The 22,355-nt window shown below is 35.0% G+C and overlaps 1 long non-coding RNA gene across 1 annotated transcript in view; it reads left to right on the top strand.

Annotated features, from left to right (window-relative positions):
- Window positions 1–1,381: 1,381 nt before the first annotated feature.
- LOC123388977 overlaps window positions 1,382–22,355 on the top strand; it is a 76,924-nt gene continuing 55,950 nt past the window's right edge. The window contains exons 1-4 of the long non-coding RNA XR_006603498.1: window positions 1,382–1,501; window positions 4,437–4,573; window positions 5,448–5,645; window positions 9,452–9,545. This is a non-coding gene — a long non-coding RNA (uncharacterized LOC123388977). The remainder of the gene's footprint in view (window positions 1,502–4,436; window positions 4,574–5,447; window positions 5,646–9,451; window positions 9,546–22,355) is intronic.

Here is a 22,355-nt window from a genome sequence, read left to right as displayed (position 1 = left end):
TACTGGAATATGTTCCTTTTGCTGCAGGCATTATTGTATATATATTATTACAAGGGACTAAATCACACTTATGCACCTACTGTTTCCCTACTCAAGCTTCTTTATCTTACACGTTTCCCACTTTTCATTAAAACATAATGTATAGATTAAAATAATATAAAAGCCATCTAAAATTGGAAGCTCTAATAAATTGACCATTTTGATATCACTGCTACCTTGTTAGACCCTTACAGAATTTCATTATTCATAGTAAACTTCTAAATACAGTGTTCAAATCCATTAAAATATGACCCCAACTTCCATTTCTGGCTTTATCTCCTCTATCTGGAGAAAAGTACCGCATGTTCCGATTAAATTATTAAAATTCTTTACCTCTTCTGAGTTATTTGCCTCCATCGTTGGGTTATTTTTCCCATCCGTTCTCTCACCATGTAATATGTATCTCCCTAACTCTATCTTCCATTCTTTACACAAGACCTACCCCTCACGCCACCCCCCAGCCTCTCTGGCTGCTTCCATTCAAAAATAAATTACCTTCCTATGTACTTTTACCAATAGTGTGATTATATCTCTTTCAGCATTTACAAATCATGTCAGCATTATTGAATGTGTATTATTCCCCATCATAAAATTTGTGAGAAAAGGGACCACATTTTACTCATTTTTATAACCTCATTATACCTACTGTGCCTTGTAAATTTTTTAATGCATTCCAGTATACATTTCTACTGATGAAACACCACAAATTCTTTATCTAATATATAATCAGAGACAATAAGAAATGCATCATTCTGTTTGGCATAGGACCTTTGTTTTCTTGGCCTTCTAATTTTACGATTTGGATTTTACATAAAAGAAAAACAGTCATCACTTCACTTAGTGTAGCACAGTATTTACACAGAAAAAGGCTCATTTGTTCCTGTCCTTGATCCTCCGTGTTGCTGAAGACTGCGTGTCAATACACAAAGGCTGTAATTTACTAAGGGGGAGAAAAGCATGGTCTCCAGTCTTAAGTGATCTTGTCTATTCTAAAACAAAGACCATAAATAATGTTTATAATCTTGCATTTGCTTCAATGAAGGATCAAAATATATCATGCATTCTCATAGTTCAATCGTCTCTCTGCTAATAGAGAGCATTTCAGAAAGCCTTACTGACTGCCTTCAGGCGGGTTCACTTAATGAAGTTATAGCAAGAAATTGGTGGACTGGAGGTGGAAGAGGTCAGCTCTACCTTTCCTCCTCCCTTCCTCTTCAGGACCTTGACTTGGTCTCTCTGTGCCATAGAGCCCTTCTCATTCCCATAACTGCTCATACATATGAATACAGGAGTGTCCATATGTAATTTTTATGTAATTCTAAGTATTATTATCTGTTTAGGATTGATTGACATGAAGGACCCCATATCATCTGAGACTCAGTGGATTTTAAATTATATGTTGGAAGGCTCAGGGACATTATCCACATGGAACCAGAATTTATAAGTTGCTATATTAATGCTGGTAAGTATTTTAAAACTTGTATAAAGCCAAAAAGAGTATTTAGGGAAACCCTACATCTGGCTGATGATTACATTGGTAGACACTGTTTGATATTAAGATGTTCTTACTGAAAAATGCTATTTGCAAAATGACAACATCTTGCTTTTCAAATGTAGTCTATCATCATTATGGTAAAATGGAAAAAAAAAAAAAACACCCTAAGAACAAGATTGTCAAGGTACAGTTCTTTCCTACTGAGAGAACAGACTCCCTGAGGGCCAATATTCGCCTTGGTACTGTCTACGTCCCAGGATTGTATTATTTTCTCTTTGCTTTAGTCCTTGAAGTTCCTTTGTATTTTGTCAGCAGAATTATGGATTTTAAAGGGTTTTTTTTTATTACATTTTATCCACAATTTAATAATTTCAACTGGGAAAGTTTTATAATGTATGCTAGCTCCCATCCTTCTAGAACTAGAAAGTGACTATCAGTTTTTCAACTTTGTATTTCCCAGGGAAAGTGCATAATAAACACTCAGTAGACATGCTACATGAATGCTTGTACAGGAACCTGTATATGGCTAATGTCATAATCCTTAAGTGATCTTAAATTCTCTTACTGAAGCTACACCCTTGTCTATGTGTGATGTCCCAAACACCAGGAGAAACTACTGAAATTTCTGAGCCTTAGTCCATTCTATTCGGAGTAAGAATTGGGTAACTCAGTGAACTCCAAACAAACCTTGTAGCGATCATCTTAAAAGAAGAAGAAGAAATGATTCTTATGGGTTTCTCAAGCCAGTACCTATTAGGAGCTTCCCATTTTGCAGGAAAAGAAGTAGGATTTCTAGACTTCACTTAGGCATGCTTCAAAGATACAACGGTACAAGGCAGGGAGGTTGCAGAATAATTTCCTTTACTGCTTACCTTGAAGTATGGTTTCTAAGCTTGGCTTCTCTTAGCAGCTACTCGGTCATGAACAGAAGCACAAAACAAAGAGTTATGTCAAATTGTGACCTTTCTCTAGCCTCTTAAATCAAAAGGAGTGCCGGATTAACTTTCTTAAGATTTCTGATGCAAATTCATAGCATGCTTTTTTGGATTTTGAATAATGGAGATATTTCTGAGTCGATCGGTAAGATGAACATCATGCATGTCATTGTGAAGAACGTGTTGCCCATTTGATATATTTTATATTTCAGTTGAGTTGATAAAATAATCTTATTCAGGATATTTGGTAAAGGAAAAAAGTGTATCTTTGCACCCATGGTAACTTTTAAAAAGTTAAATAAAATAAAGCTTTTGGCCTGAGGCAACATAATGGCAAATTTGCAGATGAAAGGTGAAATAGTCTTCGTTCTGAGAACATGGAAATAGAGATATAAAAGGAGATCGTTTTGCAGCTGTAACTATACCTGTCACTGCACATGACAGATATAATGAGTGTGGTTCCCCCGGGTTCCAGGGAAAATGAAACAGGAACCTCAGGAGATCTTATCATTTACAAGAAACTTAAAAGGCTGACAGGTATTTTTATTGGATGTGTGTAATTGTATTGCTCCATTATGATTCTCCATTCAGCATTGTTAGCATTAATAATGCCATTTATTGTAAACAATTCTCCAGAGCAATGTATCCATCAGTAATGTAATGAGAACTGCACATGTGAGCCATATATGTCATTTAAAATTTTCTAGTAGCCACACTAAAAGAAAATTAATTCTACTAATATATATATTAACTATATATATCTACTATATAACTATATGTACTATATCTACATCTATATCTACTATATTTACTATATAACTCTCTCTATATATCTATATATGTAGAGATATATAGATATATAGATAAAAAATGTAATTTCCCATACAACGTTAATTATTCAACTAGTAACAGTACAGACTTTTTTTTTTGCCATTTTGAGGGGGCTAATCATTAAGAAAATAAAATCCTGAATATTAAAAATGAATGAAGAGTAAAACCACTTTCAGGTGATAAAGCATAATTTTTATTAAGTCACACTCTTCATTGGTTCAGTACCTGTGGAAATATTAATACATAAATTAGGGAAATTAATGAGTATATACCTTGAAGAATAAAGAAATACCTTTGTGAAGATGCCCATTTAATAATCTTCAGTAATTTGATTATTTTCATAGAAAATTATATCATATATTCATATATCAACCCAAATCAAAATGAAGTTATGTAACCCACAGAGTTCATGTTCCCAAGAAAGAAGCTGTGTTCCAAGTATTTGAGGATAGATTAAGGAAATCAGTCAATAGAAATGATATTAATTCTGTTTATTTTTCCGCTGTAGTAGACATTTTCTTCTTCACTATACATAATTCCAATTTCACTACAATTTAAGGGTTTAAAACAGTTTTCAGGCCATACCAGGCTGGTTTTCTGAGTTATCTTAAATACCACTGTATTTAAATATGGGTGTTGGTGTGTATAAAGGAAATCCCCCCTCTAATTTGCACCCTCTGTCCAAATAACCTTGTAAAGTGAATAAACCACATCTTAATGAATGCAAATAAAATGAACCTGAGGCAACATAATGGCTCACACCCAATATTGCAACCATCTCTTTCAAAAAATTAGACAAGGACAGAGAGGAGTTGAAATACATCCTCTCTAGACAAGTGTGATAGAAACAGGAAAACCACTCATAGGAGCCCTGAGTGACAGGCAAGAAGGACATCAGTAAGCCTTCACTCTTCACAATCTTAACCATTATTGATCATACCTGCCTGTAAATTAAGGCTTTTGAGACTCTGTGTCAAAACATATCATTCAAATAGTTCAAAGAAACTACCAATTTGAACAGGAAGTCTATGCAATCGATCACTTATATGTTTAAAAGGAAAAAAAAAATTGTAGTGAAAATTTCCAAAGTTTTGATAAACACAGTGGTGACTGATTATTCTTGCTTTCATTAAAAGTATTCCAGATCAAGATAAGATGTGCCTTGGAAAATTATTCATTATTAGAGGCTTTATTTGTTTTCCCATTGGGAAGCTGTAGGGTATTCAGTGAAGCAAAGAAAGAAAGATGGAGATTTTCAGGGAGAAGCATAAAGGTAAGATTTTGATTAAATATACAATAAAATACTTAAAAATGGTACATTTTTCTTTTAGAAGTGTTTTCTCCAATATATATAAATAAAATTATCTTAGAAAAATTAATATAGGAAAGATACTATTTTTCAATGTCAAATAAATTATAACAAATCTAGAAATATGATGACATCATTAAAATACATGTATGTCTCGAATAAGTAATGTTTTAAGAGTATTGAAAAAACATATTTATGAAACTAGGAAACGTATACTTAGGTGAAATAAAAATGGAGTGCTTTTTTTAAGCCACAGACAAATACGTTCTTGAGTTTAAAATATAGTGCATTCAATACATTCAACTTTCTCTCAAGAACTTTTAAAAAGATCAGTTAGTCCTGGACTATGTAATAAACACTTATTGGTGTATGAAATAGTATTTAGAAAAACCATCTACTTAAGTGGTGTCTGCCTGTCTGAGTTGATTTTATTCAATATATCAATGCTTAATTCTGCATTTCAATATTTATAGTGAGAATTAAAATATATGATCATCATCCTAAGGAATAGTTCTGTTTGTTTGATTTTTTATGAGCTTTTATGCAATATTGAAAAATACTAAAATTATTTTATCTTTTTATATATTTAAGATAGAGAAATATTACTTGTTATTTATAGCTCATATACTGGGATGGCAAATCACAAGATATATAGTACAAAAGATTTAATTAGTTTTATACAAAGTTCATGTGATAATTACTACATTTTAATCAAACTATGATTTTTTTTGTTTTGTATATCAAACCTATTACTGTAAATATCTTTGATCATATTCAGGAGTATCCGTCTTTTTCTCCCTTATGTTTCTGTGTCTGTCTTTATATTGTTTTCACACAGCTCCTACTAACTATCTGAACAGAGTAATCAAGATTGATGTAATAATGGAGGATATTGAGTTTACTGTATTGATTACTACTGCATTCAATAATAATTTGCTGAAGCCTGGGCATACTGTTTTGGAGCATGTATGAGAATAGAATTAATGCCACGGATATGGGGACCTTTTAAGTTCATAAAGGAGCTCTTTGATCAAAGGTGAGGCTTATACTCTTCATCACATAATGCAAATACAAAATCCATTACTAGAAAATATATTTTAACATTTTCCTTTTTTATTTAAATAATATTACAAAATGTGTTTGAAATAGAAATGTATCTCTATTGCTTATTTTTGCTACTAAAAATACAAGAAAACCATTCATATAAGCTACCGGTTACTTATTAGTTTCATTGATAAGATTTTGTGTTGTCATCCTAACATAATAAAACAAGTGATGGAAGTATATATATATATATACACACAGCACTTAAGCATACCTCATTTAAACTTCCGTCCCATTCTTCTCCTAAGACTGTCTTTTTTTTTTATTAGTTTTATTTATTTATTTATTTTAATTTTTTATTTTTTATAAACATATATTTTTATCCCCAGGGGTACAGATCTGTGAATCACCAGGTTTACACACTTCACAGCACTCACCAAAGCACATACCCTCCCCAATGTCCATAATCCCACCCCCTTCTCCCAAACCCCCTCCCCCCAGCAACCCTCAGACTGTCTTGAAGGGTTGCCAGTGATCTCCACATGCTAAACAGAATGGGCAATTACTGGTTCTCATCCTACAGGCAGCATTTGACAAAGACATGTCACGCTCCTTCTCAAAACACTTTTTTCACTGACTTTTCAGTATCCAGATTCTCTTGATTTCTTCCACTATTTTACCTGTTGGTGTTTTCCCCTTTTCTTTTCTGGCTTCTTCTTTCACTCCCAAGGCTTATTTCCACAAACTCTTGTTCTCTGTCTGCACTGATTCTCTTGGAAATCTGTCTAGGTATAAGGTTTTTAATAGAATTTATAGATGACCATTCCCAGTATATAACTCCAAGTCACATAGGTTTCCCAAATTCTAAGCCCATATATTCAGCTACACTCTCAACATCTCTACTTTGTTGTCTCATAGCAAATCAATCAATCCATCAATCAATCAGTCTATCAATCAGTTTTCTACTGAACTCCCATCCTTTTTCTTCTACCTACTTCACTCATATTCTCACTACGTTGGTTGATAACAACTAGTTCCAGTGGTTCAAGCCAATGATTTGGGAGAGTCCTCCTGGAATTCCTGTCATGGACCACATTCTACGGCCATGAATTGCCTTCTGTTATGTCCCAGAATCTGACCCCTCCTCACCACCTCAGCCATCGTGATCCTACGAGTTGGCATCATCCCCAGTTTTCTGTAATAACATTTAACTGTGTTAACTGCTCTGTCCTTGCTTTCCTCCAGCACATTCTTAAGATGTTTGCCAGAGTGTTATTTTTAAAGCAGTCATTAGATATATCATTCATGTGCTGTAAGCCTTGAAAATAATTTCCTATTTCATTCTGCACAAAAGCCATGGTTTTGCCATTGATCAACAAGGCTCTGGAGATCTTCTTCACCTTGTCACTGTTTTCATATCATATTTCATATTTTGCCTCCAACTTAGCCCCAGCTGCACTGGCTTCCTTATTCTTTCTCAAATGCATGAGGCATATTTCACCTCAGAATCTTTGAACTGGCTCTTCCACCTACCTGGCATACTATTCTCCAAGATATTTGTGTGATTACCTCTTTCTCACTTCTCTCAAGATTTGCTCCAAAGTGCCTTGTTAGGAAAGACCATTCTCACATCTCTGTGCAATTACTAACTGTGCTTGCCCCATCACTCTGACCCTCCTTTAGCATGTCTGTATTTTTTTCTTTTTCTCCATTTCCTTTTTTTCTTTTTTTCTGGTGAACTAACTTCATATAACTGAAACATTTGAGTATCATCTTAAAATGACCATATTTTTTTAAAAAATGAAAGCTAACATATGTAACTTTTTGTTGCTTTATAATTTTTCTTACTTACGTTTTTTTAAAAAAAAACCAAACGTAATAGCAAACACTTATTAATTGCTAGACACACCACTGTTATACTTTTTGCCTATAATTTTTGTCTCTCTGCTCTTTCTACATCCCTTCACATAATAACAATTTTAAAATAGTTTACATAAAGAGAGTCAACAGATAATTTGCTCTTTCCTATAGCATTTTTTTTAAGAGTTTTATTTATTTGAGAGAGAGACAGTGAGAGAGAGCATGACTGAGAGAAGGGCAGAGGGAGAAGCAGACTTCCCGTGGAGCTGGGAGCCTGATGCGGGAATCGATCTCGGGACTCTGGGATCATGACCTGAGCCGAAGGCAGTTGTCCAACCAACTGAGCCACCCAGGCATCCCTCCTATAGCATTGTTCATCTTTCCTTAGTTTTTCAAACAACTTTATTTATCAACCACTTTATTTTTTCAGTGTTCTAAGATTCATTGTTTATGCACCACACCCAGTGCTCCATCCACCACACCGGGGCCATGCAAATGGCCATCTGGCAATTGACTCCTTTACTTACTTTTATATTCTTTTGCAAAAGATATTCTCTAAGAATTAATTGTGATGAAGTTAGGAAACAGGATGTTCTCCTTACAGTTTGAAAGAATAATGAAACTATCATTCTTCTGAGAAATAGGGATGGGAAACTTGGTAGAATCAGGTATATCATATTTTTATGAATTTCTTAAATATGGCTAAATGATTTGTTTCTCAGAAATATTTCTTTTAAATTTAAAAATCTTCTATTTTCTTCTAAGTGTTTTGGTAAACAGAGATACATAAGGTTGTAAAACATACCCAAATCATATTTTAAAATATTTATATTTTTGGGGTGCCTGTGTAGCTCAGTGGGTTAAAGCCTCTGCCTTCGGCTCAGGTCATGATCCCAAGGTCCTGAGATTGAGCCCCACATCGGGCTATCCGCTCCGTGGGGAGCCTGTTTCCTCCTCTCTCTCTGCCTGCCTCTCTGCCTATTTGTGGTCTCTGTCTGTCAAATAAATAAATAAAATCTTTAAAAATAAATAAATAAATAAATAAATAAAAATATTTATATTTTTTAAAATAAAAATATATAAAATATATATAAGATAATAATATATATATTATATATATAAATATAAAAAATATTAAAAATTAAAAATATCATATTTGAAAAATTCAGACCATACATTTTTCTTCCGGGAGGAGCTCAGATTCTTGGTTTGTATGCACCATATTCTTGTGAAACATACATACTTTGACCAAAATTGATAGAGAAAGGCAGTTCATCAACTGATCAATTATAGATACTGAGTAGTATGGTTGCAGACTAGAACGCTAAGTGTTATGAAAACTTACACATGAAGTTACAGATTTTCATCCCTTCCCAAGTAATTTAAAAATAAACAGTAGTAAAGCAAATGCAGTTGAAAAAAAAATGGGATATAACAAACAACTAAATTGTAATATTATGAGACTTATACACATTACTAACTAGAGTTTATAAAAAAAAAGGATGTTTGTGTTTAAGATGTGGTGTATAATTAAACTTAGCAAGCATGTACTGTTCATTAGTTGCAAGATCTGGGAAAGGAGTTGAAAGCACATAAGAATTAATTCGACACAGATTTTATCTAAGCTAGTGAAAGAGACAGGTATATAAATATCTAATTGTAATTCTTTTTCATCCTCAGTTATTTATTTATTTATTTATTTTTGGTCTGCAGCCATGTGTAGGGCACTGTGTTTATATACATTGGGAATTTAAAAACATAAGAGGTGGTTTTTGTCCCTAATGGATTTGTAATCTAATTACGGAACCAGAACATACACGTGCAATGCCTGGGGACACACGGAGGGATACACTGACTATATGAGTAGTAAGTGTTTGTAAGCACTGAAGGCAGCAACACTGAGGCTAAGGTAGTCTAACGGCCTGCTTCTTTCCCAAGCACTTCCTGTGGATCAAGGCCAGTGCTAGCCTGGCTGACAGTGATGCACCTGGACGGCAGCACTTCATACAGTAGAGACCATGCCCACCTACAGGTAAGGGCAGCAGGAAGAGGAATCCAGAACTATTGGAAGAGCGAATGAGAGTTAAGATAAAATTCATTTAAAAAAAAAAAATTGCGGAACAAAGAACGGGGAAGGGAGTAGATTCATCATAACTGCATGGAAATCTGTAGGTATCTTAGAGGTATCGACAAGTGACGGCTAAGTAATCAGGGCCAGATCTGGATATTTGGCTGTTCCTCTGAATTCTTTATTTTTTTTTTAATTTTTTTTTTATTTGACAGAGAGAAATCACAAGTAGATGGAGAGGCAGGCAGAGAGAGAGAGAGAGGGAAGCAGGCTCCCTGCTGAGCAGAAAGCCCGATGCGGGACTCGATCCCAGGACCCCGAGATCATGACCTGAGCCGAAGGCAGCGGCTTAACCCACTGAGCCACCCAAGCGCCCCAGTTCCTCTGAATTCTTTCAGTGAGGTTTGGTCAGCCCGTGTAGCTTGTCATTTCATGGAGGTTGGCACTCCAGTTGAGTAATCGTACTGACGACAACATCACACGCCTTCAAATTGAAATTCTTTTTAAATTTTTATTTATTTTTATTTTTTAAAGTTTTTCTTTTAATTCCAGTTAGTTAACATATGGTGTTCTGTTCTGTTGGTCTCGGGTGTAAAGTAGAGTGATTCGGCACTTCCGTATGGACCTGGTGCTCACCACCGCTAGTGCTCTTCCTAATCCCTATCCCCTCTTCAACAAATCTCCCCAAGGGCCTCACCCCACTGGTAACCATCACTTTGTTCTCTAGTTAGAGTCTGTTTCTTGGTTTGCTTCTCTCCTTTTTCCCCCTTTACTCATTTTTTTTTTAAATTTCACATATGCATGCAGTCATATGGTATCTGTCTTTCTCTGACTTATTCTGCTTACCCTTTAATGCTGTAACTCCATCCATGTTATGACAAGTGGCAAGACTTCATTCTTTTTATCTTCATGATTTTTATTCTTTATATATATATATATATATATGTATATATAAAATCTCACATCTTTTTCTAAATAAGTATTGAAGGGCAAGGATTGATACTCTATGTTATAAAAATGTGTATTTATGATTCAGTAATATTTCTTAACTGTATTTTTCTTTTTTCAAAAAAAATATGAGTAAGAGCCACATAAAAAAATCACTTTATATTTAACTAAACAAATCTCTCATTCCTGCTTAATAGCATTATGTCATGTGCTAGTGTCTTCTGTATTTTAACCAACTCCAAACTGATGGGTTAGTTGACAGAAGTTTTTGTTGTTGATCAACCACTAGCATCTTCCACTTTCAAGAAAGAAAGGAAAGAGATGCTTGGCTGGCTCAGTGAGTTAAAGCCTCTGCCTTCAGCTCAGGTCATGATCTCAGGGTCCTGGGATCAAGCCCCGCATTGGGCTCTCTGCTCAGCCAGAAACTTGCTTCCCCCTCTCTCTCTGCCTACTTGTGATCTCTCTGTCAAATAAATAAATAAAATCTTTGGGGAAAAAAAAGGAAAGAAAAGAAAAGGTAAATATTACATGCTATACTTAGAAGGAAAGATTCTTTGTTTTTCTTTTATATTTAAAAAAACTTTTTTCCATTCAATTCACTTACATACTTTGATGGGAAGGAGCAATTTGTGTTTTGTCGCCTAAGGAGTTCCTTGTGAAAATCTGAATTGCCTTGGAACCATATTTCAGAGTTATTTCAGTGATGTTTGAACAGTCTCTGTAGGTTCGTACTCCAGTAGACGCCCATCCAGCCCCGTCCTCACTGTAGATCTAAGTGTAGGAGGGTGAGTGCAGTCCTCTAGCAGAATGCCCAGTTCTTAGAGAGCAGATGAGACATGAGCCTGGCTTTAACTATTAATCGATTATAGCAAAAGAGAAGTCTCAAGGTCATTCAATTAAAGGCATTCCATAGAGGCCAGGATGCCCATGGTAATCCCAGAAATTTTCAGTCTATCCAGGACAAAAACAGTTGAATGGAGATTTATTTAGGATTCAGTACTTCGTGTGGCCAACACCTGCTATCATCCCTTGGACCTCAATGTATTCTAAGTTAAAAAAAAATAAAAAATCCTTATAAACATACATCCGTACATATTCAGGCACAAGTAAACAGAATATCCTGAAGATTCTAATGTCCATTTTCTTTATCTTCACTGATATCACCTGATTGATTCCATATCACCTGATTGATTCCATGCTCTAATCCGCTCTTTCCTCAACAATTCCGGAGTCTCCTTCTAACCGATATCCCTGTTTCTGCATTTGTCCTCCTAAATAACAATGATAGATCGTAGCATGCCAACCGTTTTTTTCAATAAATTTATTGGTTTTTCAATGTACTTAGAATTAAAGCCAAATTGCCTATCATTGCTGTATCCCACATAAATCAGGCCCCGTTAGCCCCTCCACTTTTACTGAAACAGTTTTTTTCTCCTTAATTGTTACTTTCCAAGCAAATAGACATTATTTTATTCTGTTGAATTTCTCAAACCTTTTAGGGATCAAGTCTTTGCATCAGTTTTTTCCATTGCTTAGAACACTTTACTCCTTGATCTTCATGTGGTGAGCTCATTTCCATCTTTCTGATCTCAGCCTGATTACTACCTTCTCAGAGAAGACTTGCCTGCCCACTCCACCCTAGATAGTCCCCTGAAAGCCCTATGCTTCAGATAAAATGTTCCCTATTCATCACTCATTTATTTATTTTTCATGGCATTGTTACCACCTGCAATTACCTCAATATCCATGTTTAGTTTTCGTCTTCTTCCACAATAAAAATATGGGACAGCTCATGGCATGTAACCCAAAGGAAAAGGACATTTATTGCAAAATGTGGTTTATTAAATGCAGAGTCTAGTGATGACAATTTGACTATGATGTGTAGGATGGCTCGTGAGACTATTTAATGAAATGACAGATATAAAATTCTTGACTCATGTCATATGCTATGTCTAGCATTTGGTTCTTACTTACTAACTGCAAGCTGTTACTGTTATTATGAAGATCACAATCTGATCATGAAGAAAGAGGTAGAGGGGAAGGGGGAGAAGAGGGTGTAGAGGAGGAAACTCGTCCTGACATAAGGCCTTAATAGGAGGCTAACAGTGGAAGAACAAGGAAGCGAGAAAGCTGGGACCCTAAAGGTGGTAGAAGAATATGGAGGTCATGGAAATGTACGAGCGTGGTAAGAGCCAGGTTTGCATTCCACCTTATTACTTTTGTTTATGTGACCCTCGCAACCTAAGCTGCAACTTCTTTATTTGTAAAAAGGGGGGGTGTATCTTAATGATCCATTTCTATGTAACGAACAACCCCAAAAGTTTAATGTCTTGAAGTGACCATTTATTAGAATCTATTGTGGTTCTGGAGATAGCTGGGTTCAGCTGGGTGGTTCTCAGCCAGGGTCCCGCCTGAAGGACAGTAAGATAATGGGTAGGACTGGAGTCATCTGAAGGCTTTTCATCCCTATTTCTGACGTTGAGCTAGGATGGCTGGACACATTAGGTAGTCAGGCAGCTCCCTTTCAACATGGCTTTTCTCCATGGCCAACTTGGACTTCTTCACAGCCTGGTAATCTCAGGGATTTGGACTACTTTCATGGCTGCTGGCTTCATGCAGAGCAAGCTTTCCAAGAGACCCAGGTGGATGCTGCCCGAGAAGCCTCGGAACAGCGATTTACCAATAATGGGCATTAAAATGTTATTAAAAAAATCCGTTAATTTTATGAGAATCTCAATGAGATTATTGCCATCTGTATTATGTATCTCTTTTGTAAGCCATTAAATTTCCTTGTTGTCCAATCCATTATCTCTTTTGTTTTGGAAAGAGCAATATTATAATTTATTCTGTTTTTCTGTTAAGACATAATTGAGGAGTTCCTAATTTCTGTATTTTGATTTATCCAGCCAATAAATAAGTCAATCACTTGCCAATTGAGATGGCAAATAAAGATGAAAAAAGATGAAAAGATGAAAGCCCTATCCTATTAAACTGTGCTAAAATTCTCGACCATATTTTCTTATTTACTTTTGATCCATCCATCCACCCCCCTGAAGGAACATTCATTTATACAAGAATATTTATGAAGAGCAAACTGGAAGCTGGATTCAGGGAAATACAAAATGGCCATGGAGTTTATATCCTACCAGAACACACAGACATTAGGTAACAATTTATAACTAAATAATTGACTGCATGGGATTTTTTTAAGTACTATGAGGAAATACAGGATGGTACAAAAATGAGCTGTGTGGTGCTGAACAACTTATTTAAAGTTACTGAACCTTGGCTTTGTTTTGTTCTGCTTTATTTCAGCTTGCTTGGCAGGGTTGGTAAGACATTGGAGTGAGATTGTATCTAGCTCACAGTAGCTTAAGAAAAAACAAACAAAACAAGACATATCCTTTTATTTATTTATTTATTTATTTATTTATTTATTTATTTATGGTCCTGTCTGGACTACTATATTTTCCCTCCACAGATAGGAAATACAGTATGGTATTAGAATGTATACCCTCTTCACAAGTATGCTTGTTTTTAACCCTTCTTAATTTATAACCTTACCAGAAAACGTAATTGTAGCTCATAACGTATTTTCTATATCAGATTCTTTAATGTCTATTCTATCATTCTTATATAATAATAATTATATATTATATAATTTTATAATTATAAAATTAATTTATATAATTTATACATTATATTATATATTATATAATATATAATAGTTCTTATTCTTATAATGACTATAAATTGACATATATATATAATGACTATAAATTGACTTAAAATGACTATAAATTGTGTGACAGTATGTTTTGGTATCTCTAAAATAAACTATAAGAAACTATCAGAAAAAGTTGTCTATAGGTTATGGATGCTTATCACATTACCTGGTTATGAATAACATCCAGGAAATATGGCATCATAATTTAACGTTCCTATCTACTTAAAGCTTTCAGCAAACCCTAAAGTCAACACTAAGGTGTGCATATTTTAATCATAAGCTGTCATGTATTAAGAGTAAACCTCAACTGAATAACTTGTATGCCACAAAATCCAAAAATATATATTTCTTAATCTTTCTTATTATCAATGAGAAACTATTTTAAAAGTGGCTGAAACAAATGAACATTGTAGAGAACTCCACAATGTTTAAAATACTGACTTTGAATTAAGATTCAGCTTATGTTCTACTTCCAGTTAAATCAGTCACATGAAATGAACATTTTGTCATCGTTTAACATCAATTCATGTGTGTCTAAAGCCAATCAGACTATGTCAAAATCACTGGGTAATCTATCGTTGCAAATAATGTAGTCAACTTATTTTAACTGGTTTTCTTTCCTATTGGGCCATTATGCTGGTTTATTAGGTTAAATAGATTAAGTATATCCATATTTGTATTAGAAAGCCATCCGCCTTTATACCCAGTACAGTAATATTATCATCTCAGAGTACTTACAATCTACTTCTCCAGATATTCTGGACTATTTCTAGGGCTTATCTAGTTGCTAAAATAGTAAACTCTACTACCAAGAAAAACGAAATGAAAATTCAATGATTATCTGCCAATATTGAATGAAATCATATTCATTTTCTGAAAGAACTTATATAAGAAAAAAATGAAATTTCTTATTTGATAGATAAGAATTAGTTTAAATGTTTAGCTGTAGTCATTCAAGGGAATGATGGAGGTTATAGCTTGTAAAACACCTTACGTGTAAAAAACCAACCAAACAAAAAAGATCATAAAATATTTTTGCTTTTGATTAAGGAATTGAAGGAATGACAAGTGGAACATTTCAAATCAAGAGAGAAAAATCTCAACATAACTGTTAGCTAAAAGACAATAGATTTCTGTTACTTTTCTTACAGGAGAATGCAATTATGTAGTCTAATTATAACTAAAGGCATGCTATTAAAAATGATTAAAAATTAGTTCAGGTTCTCAGAAATGCAATGGAACATGCTTTATTTGCATTACATAGACCCTATCTATTGATAAAAGCTGAAAAGGGGCACCTGGGTGACATAGTCAGTTACTTAGCTGACTCTTGATTCAACTCAGATCATGATCTTAGGGACCTGGGATCAAGCCCTGCATGTGGGGCTTTGTGCTCTCGGGGAAGTCTGCCTGAGGAGTTGCCCTCTCTCATTCCCCCTGCTCGTGCATGCTTTCCTTCTCTCTCTCTCTCTCAAATAAATAATTAAAAAAAAAAGAAAGAAAGAAACTGAAAGGAAAAACAAGTTTTAACATACAGTTTCTTATTAGTTTCAAGTGTACAATATATAGTGATTTAACAGTATAGTGACTTAACAGTTCCATAAATTAACCTGTGCTCATCACAAATGCACTCCTTTTTCTTTTTCTTTTTTTTTCTTTTTAAAGTCAAATCATATATTTGCTTTCTCTGATGGACTTATTTCACTTAGCATATAATTCTCTCTAGCTCTATCCATGTCCTTGAAAATGGCAAGATTTCACTGTTTTTATGGCTGGATAATATTCCATAACTTCTTTTTTATCTATCCATTAATCCATTGACACTTGGGCTGCTTCCTTATCTTGGCTATTCTAAAAAAATGTTGCAATAATAATAAGGGTGTAGGTATCCCTTTGCATTAGTGTTTTTATATTCTTACAGTGAATACCCAGTAGTGCAATTACTGGATTGTAGGGTAGTTCTGTTTTTAATTTTTGAAGAATTTCCATACTGTTTTCCACAGTAGCTGTACCAGGTTGTATTCCCATCAACAGTGAATGAATGTTACTTTCTTTATTAAATATTTTTATTAAAATATAATGTATTATTTGCCCCAGGGGTGTAGGTCTGTGAATCTTCAAGCTTACACACTTCACAGCACTTATCATATCACAGTCTTCCCAATGTCCATAACCCAACCACCCGCTCCGCACACAGCATTCCCCCAGCAAAGCTCAGTTTGTTTTGTGAGATTAAGTCTCTTATGGTTTGTCTCCCTCCCAATTCCATCTTGTTTCATTTTTTCCTTCCCTACCCTCCAAGCCCCCCACTCTACCTCTTGAATTCCTCATATCAGGGAGATCACATGATAATTGATCTCTTTCTTTGATTGACTTATTTCACTCAGGATAATACCTAATACCATCCATGTCATTGCAAATGGCAAGATTTCATTGCTTTTGATGGCTGCATAGTATTCCATTGTATATATATGGATATAAACAGATGTCCATAAACAGATGAATGGATAAGGAAGATAGATAGATAGATAGATAGATAGATAGATAGATAGATAGACAGATAGATAATCTTCCTTATCCATTCATCTGTTTATGGACATCCAGGTTCTTTCCATAGTTTGACTATTGTGGACATTGCTGCTATAAACATTCAGATGCACATGCCCCTTCGGATCCCTACATTTGTATCTTTAGGATAAATACCCAGTAGTGTGATTGCTAGGTTGTAGGGTAGCTCTATTTTTAGCTTTTTGAGGAACTTCCATGTTGTCTTCCAGAGTGGTTGCACCAGCTTGCATTCCCACCAACAGTGTAGGAGGGTTCCCCTTTCTCCTCATTCTCTCCAACATCTGTCATTTCCTGACTTGCTAATTTTAGCAAGTCTGACTGGTGTGAGGTGATATCTCATTGTGGTTTTGATTTGTGTTTCCCTGATGCTGAGTGATGAGGATTACTTTTCATGTGTCTGTTGGCCATCTGGATGTCTTCTTTGCAGAAATGTCTGTTCATGTCCTCTGCCCATTTCTTGATTGGATTATTTGTTCTTTGGGTGTTGAGTTTGATAAGTTCTTTATAGATTTTGGATACTAGCCCTTTATCTGATATGTCATTTGTGAATATCTTATACCATTCTCTCAGTTGTCTTTTGGTTTTGTTAAGTTTCTTTTGCTGTGCAAAAGCTTTTGATCTGGATGAAGTCCCAATAGTTCATTTTTGCCCTTGCTTCCCTTGCCTTTAGCAATGTTTCCAGGAAGAATTGCTGCAGCTGAGATTGAAGAAGTAGTTCCCTGTGTTCTCCTCAAGGATTTTGATGGATTGCTGTCTCATATTGAGGTCTTTCCTCCATTTTGAGTCTATTTTTTGTGTGTGGTGTAAGGAAATGGTCCAGTTTTGTTCTTCTGCATGTGGCTGTCCAATTTTCCCAACACCATTTGTTAAAAACACTGCCTTTTCTCTGTTGCACATTCTTTTCTGCTTTGTTGAAGATTAGTTGACCATAGAATTTATTGTCTATTTCTGGGCTCCCTATTCTGTTCCATTGGTCTGTGTGTCTGTTTTTGCACCAGTGCCATACTGTCTTGATGATAACAGCTTTGTAATAGAGCTCGAAGTTTGGAATTGTGAAGTCACCAACTTTGGCTTTCTCTTTCAACATTCCTCTGGCTATTCAGGGTCTGATCTGGTTCGATATAAGTTTTAGGATTACTTGTTCCATTTCATTGAAAAAACTTGATGGTATTTTGATAGGGATTGCATTAAATGTGTAGATTGCTTTAGGTAGCATAGACATTTTCACAATATTTGTTCTTTCAATCCATGAGCATGGAATATTTTTCCATTTCTTTGTGTCTCCCTCAATTTCCTTCATGAGTACTTTATAGTTTTCTGAATATAGATTCTTTGTCTCTTTGGTTAGGTTTATTCCTAGGTATCTTATGGTTGTGGGTGCAATTGTAAAGGCGGGTTGGCTCCTTAATTTCTCTTTCTTCTGTCTTGTTGTTTGTGTAGAGAAATGCAACTGATTTTTGTGCATTTATTTTATATCCTGACACTTTACTGAAGTCCTGTATGAGTTCTAGCAGTTTTGGAGTGGAGTCTTTTGGGTTTTCCACAGAAAGTATTATATCATCCCCAAAGAATGCAAGTTTGATACTTCTTTGCTTATTCAGATGTATTTTATTTCTTTTTGTTGTCTGATTGCCAAGGCTAGGACTTCTAGTACTATGTTGAATAGCAGTGGTGATAATGGATATCCCTGCCATGTTCCTGACCTTAGGGGAAAAGCTCTGTTTTTCTCCATTGAGATTTATATTCACTGTGGTTTTTCATAAATGGCTTTGATAATATTGAGTATGTACCCTATATCCCTACAGTTTGAAGGTTAAGAAAGGGTGCTGTAATTTGCCAAATGCTTTTCAGCACCTATTGAGAGTATCATATGGTTCTTATTCTTTATTTTATTAATGTATTGTATCACATTGATTGATTTGCAAATGTTGTACTAACCTTGCAGCCCAGAAATAAATCCCACTTGGTTGTGGTGAATAATCCTTTAAGTACTTTTGGATCCTATTCACTAGTATTTTGGTGAGAATTTTGGCATCCGTGTTCATCAAGGATATTGGTCTGTAATTCTCCTTTTTGATGGGGTCTTTGTCTGGTTTGGGGATCAAGATAATGCTGGCCTCATAAAATGAGTTTGGAAGTTTTCCTTTCATTTCTATTTTTTTGGAACAATTTCAGTTCTTTTAATGTTTGGTAGAATTTCCCTAGGAGGCTGTCTGGCCCTGGGCTCTTGACTGTTGGTAGATTTTTGATGACTGCTTCAATCTCTTACTGGTTATGGGTCTGTTAAAATTTTCTATTTCTTCCTGGTTCAGTTGTGGTAGTTTATATGTCTCTAGGAATGCATCCATTTCTTCAGATTGTCAAATTTGCTGGCGTATATTTGCTCATAATATGTTCTTATAATTGTTTGTATTTCTTTGGTGTTGGTTGTGATCTCTCCTCTTTCATTCATGATTTTATTTACTTAGGTCCTTTCTCTTTTCTTTTTGATAAGTCTGGCCAAAGAATCTTATTAATTCTTTCAAAGAATCAGCTCCTAGTTTTGCTGTGTCCCACAAATTTTGAATAGCTGTGTTTTCATTTTCACTTGTTTCCATGAATCTTTTCAATTCTTCTTTAATTTCCTAGTTGAGCCATTCATTATTTAGTAGGATGCTCTTTAGCCTTCATGTATTTGAATGCTTTCTAATGTTCCTCTTGTGATTGAGTTCTAGCTTCAGAGCATTGTGGTCTGAAAATATGCAGGGAATGATCCCGATCTTTTGGTACTGGTTGAGACCTGATTTGTGACCCAGGGTGTGATCTATTCTGGAGAATGCTCCATGTGCACTAGATAAGAATGTGTATTCTGTTGCTTTGGGGTTGAATATTCTGAACATATCTGTGATGTCCATCTGGTCCAGTGTGTCATTTAAAGCCTTTATTTCCTTGTTAATCTTTTGCTTAGATGATGTCCATTTCAGTGAGGGGAGGTGTTAAAATCCCCTACTATTATTGTATTATTGTCAATGTATTTCTTTGATTTTGTTATTAATTGATTTATATAATTGGCTACTCCCATGTTGGGGCATAGATATTTAAAATTGTTAGGTCTTATTGTTGGACAGAGGCCTTTAAGTATGTTATAGTGTCCTTCCTCACCTCCTATTATTGTCTTGGCTTAAAATCTAATTTATCTGATACAAGGATTGCCACCCCAGCTTTCTTTTGATGTCCATTAGCATGGTAAATTGTTTTCAGCCCCTCACTTTAAATCTGGAAGTGTCTTTGGGTCTAAAATGAGTTTCTTGTACACAGCATATTGATAGGTTTTGGTTTTTATCCACTGTGATACCCTGTGTCTTTGATTCAGACATTCCCATTTACATTCAGGGAAACTATTGAAAGATATGAATTTAGTTTCATTGTATTGTCTGTAAGGTGACTTTTACTGTATATTTCCTCTGTTCCTTTCTGATCTGACATTTAAGACTCTTTGCTTAGAGGACCCCTTTCAATATTTCCTTTAGGACTGGTTTGGTATTTGCTAATTCTTTTAATTTTTGTTCATCCTGGAATCTTTTTATCTCTCCTTCTATTTTCAATAATATCATAGTTGGATATAGTATTCTTGGCTTCATATTTTTCTCATTTAGTGCTCTGAATATATCATGCCAGTTTTTTCTGGCCTGCCAGTCCTCCATGGATAAGTCTGCTGACAATCTAATATTTCTACCATTGTATGCTACAGACTTCTTGTTCCAAGCTGCTTTCAGGATTTTCTCTTTGTCACTAAGACTTGTAAAGCTGTACTATTAGATGACGTGTTGTGGACCTATTTTTATTGATGTGAAGGGAAGTTCTCTGTGCCTCCTGGTTTTTGATTCTTGTTCCTTTGCCATATTAAGGAAATTTTCTACTACAATTTGATCCAGCATTACCTTCTTCCCCCTTCTCTCTTTCTTCTCCTGGAATCCCAATTTTTCTAATATTGTTTTGTGTTATGGTATCACTTATCTCTCGAATTCTTCCCTCATGGTCCAGTAGTTGTTTGTCTCTCTTTTGCTCAGCTTCTTTATTCTCTGTCATTTGGTTTTCTATATCACTAATTGTTTCTTCTTCCTCATTTATTCTAGCAGTAAGAATTCCATTCTTGACTGCACCTCCATTCTTGACTGCACTTCATTAATAGGATTTTGATTTCAACTTGGTTATATTTTAGTTCTTTTATTTCTCCAGAAAGTGCTTATATTTCTCCAGAAAGGAATTCTCTAATATCTCCCATGCCTTTTTTCAAGCCTAGCCAACACCTTGATAATCGTCATTCTGAACTCCAGTTCTGACATATTACCAATGTCCGTATTGATTAGGTCCCTACCCATTAGTACTGCCTCTTGTTCTGTGTGTGTGTGTGTGTGTGTGTGTGTGTGGTGAGTTTTTCTGCCTTTTCATTTTATCCAGATAGGAATATATATCAATGAGAGAGTAAAATACTAAAAGCTGGCAAAGACCCCAGAACAATATATGCTAAATATATCAGAAGAGACCTGAAACTGGGGTGTGAAGAAAGGGGGAATAATTAAAATATATATATATATATATATATATACATATATTAGACTGGTGAATAGAACAGAGCCACCCACTTGATTCTGGGTATATTCTGGTCTCTTAGAAGAAACTGCCTCTCAAAATTTTAAAGAAATAAACACATATATATACAAAAATAAGGGTAAACACAATGAAGGGATGGAATATGACTGTAAAGATGAAAAATTTTAAAAAAATTCTAAAAAAGAAATTGATGATAAGTTGGGTAGAAAAAGAAAAAAAAAAAAAAGGAGGGAATGTGCTCAGGCTGGAGACAGAACAAAGCCATGTGGTGGATTAGGGTATATTTTGATCTGTTCGAAGAAATATATCCCAAAATTTTTTAGGAAAAAAAATACCTATATGTATACAAAAAAAATAAGGTTAAATACAATGAAGGGATAAAATATGACTATAACAATGAAGGTTTAAAAAGTTTTTTTTAGAAAGTTATTATTAAGATAAACTAGTTATTACATATTAAAAGAGGAAAGAGGAAAAGTTAAAAAAATAGAATAAGAAAATAATAAAATTAAAAAAATTTAATTTTGCAAGACTAAAGGATCATGGGGGGAAAGCCATGAATTCTATGTGTTGCGTTCCCCTAGCTCTGGATTTCTGCTGTTCTCCTTCACCTGTGAGCTTGGTCTTGGCTGGATGTTCTTGCTGATCTTCTGCAGGAGGGGTCTGTTGCCATGATTCTCAAATGTCTTTGCCCGAGGCAGAATTGCACTGCCCTTGTCAGGGGCTGGGCTAAGTAATCTGCTTAGATTCACTCTTGGTAGCTTTTGTTCCCTGAATGCTTTCTGTAGAGCTTTGGAGAACAGGAATGAAGATGGTGGCCTCCCAATCTCTGGCCTGGATTAGCTGAGAGCCTGAGGCTCTACTTTTCAGTGCACCCTCAGAGATAAGCAGGCAATCACTCCTGTCTCACTGCTCTCCAACCGAGCTCCGAGCTCACC

Source organism: Mustela putorius, unplaced genomic scaffold (genome assembly GCF_011764305.1).
Source record: "Mustela putorius furo isolate JIRA1106 unplaced genomic scaffold, ASM1176430v1.1 tig00003932_pilon_pilon_pilon:0A:0A, whole genome shotgun sequence".
NCBI classification, from domain to species: domain Eukaryota; kingdom Metazoa; phylum Chordata; class Mammalia; order Carnivora; family Mustelidae; genus Mustela; species Mustela putorius.
The sequence above is the reverse complement of the archived record's forward strand: the minus strand, read 5'-3'. Positions and strand labels throughout refer to the sequence as shown.